The sequence below is a fragment of the Echinops telfairi genome, unplaced genomic scaffold, assembly GCF_000313985.2.
Source record: "Echinops telfairi isolate 266 unplaced genomic scaffold, ASM31398v2 ScPeMD7_7421;HRSCAF=8459, whole genome shotgun sequence".
NCBI lineage: Eukaryota > Metazoa > Chordata > Mammalia > Afrosoricida > Tenrecidae > Echinops > Echinops telfairi.
Window position 1 is genome coordinate 11,138,482 of NW_022111321.1, and position 1,370 is coordinate 11,139,851.

The window sequence follows — 1,370 nt, forward strand, 5'->3', positions numbered from 1 at the left end:
CCATATGTATCCCTGAATTTGATCCAGTCCCTGCCATACTACCTGGACCTCACCCCAGGAATTTTTTTACACAGTAGCTTTTTCCCTAGACCCCTTTAACATTTTTTTAAGCTTACCCAAGCAGACTCATGTTGTAATTGTCCCTTTGTGCTTGGCTTACTTTTCTTAGCATAACTTCCTCCCAGTTCTTCCCATGCAGCAATGTGCTTCATGTGTTCATCACTGCTTTTTAGCAATGCGTTGTACTCCATTGTGTATATGTACCACAGTCTTTTAATCCAGTCGTCTGCTGATGGGAACATTGGAGCACAAATAACTGGCCATGGTTTGATTCTTGCCTCTTCTGGGTATATGCCCAGTAGGGGGGGTTGCTGGGTTGTATGGCAGCTCAATTTCCATTTGTTTTAGATATCGTCAAATCAATTTCCATAGTGGCTGTACATGCCTACAGGTCCACCAGGAGTGGATGAGAGTTCCTATCTCACTATAGCCCCTCCAACACTTGTTGCCTTCTGATTTTTCAATTGGGCTATCTTTGAGGGTGCTAGGTGGTATCTCATTGTTGTTTTAATTTGCATTTCTCTTATGGCTAATGATTGGGAACATTTACTCATAGGTTTATTGCCCATTCTGATTGCTGCCCTTGTGAAACTTCTGTTCAGGTCCTTTGCCCATCTCCTCAGTGGGCAATTAATTTTTTTTTTCTTTTTGGAAGCTAGAAGAGTACTGTAGATTTTTGTTTTATATACTTTTGTATTCTATTGTCCAGTATTTTGTTAAGGATATTGAATCAATGTTCATTAGGGATATTGGCCTGTAGTTTTCTGTTCCCTTGGGATCCCTGGCCGGTTTCAGTATCAGAGTTACACTAGCTTCATAGAAGGAGTTCTGGAGTTTTCTGTCTCTTTCTATGTTCTGGAAGAGTTTGTGTAGGATAGGTGTTAGTTCTTCCCTAAATGCTTGGTAGAATTCTCCAGTGAAGCCATATGGTCCAGGGGATTTTTTTTGTTGGTAATCCCTTGATAACTTTGACTATTTCTTCTATTGCTATGGGTCTTCTGAGATTCTCGAGTTCCATCGGGGATAGTCTAATAAGGAATTGTTTTTCCAAGAATTTGTCCATGTCTTCCAAGTTTTTTAATTCATTGGAGTACAGTCCTATGTAGTATTGTATAATTATCCTTTTGATTTCATTAGGGTTGTTGTAATGTCCCCTCTGTCATCCTTCATTCTTGCTATTGAAATTAGTTCCCTCCTTTCTTTGGTTAGGTTTGCCAATGATCTATCGATTCTGGTTATCCTTTCAAAGAACCAACTTTTAGCAGCATTTTTTTCCATAGTTTGTTTATTTTCCCTGTCCTGAATCTCAG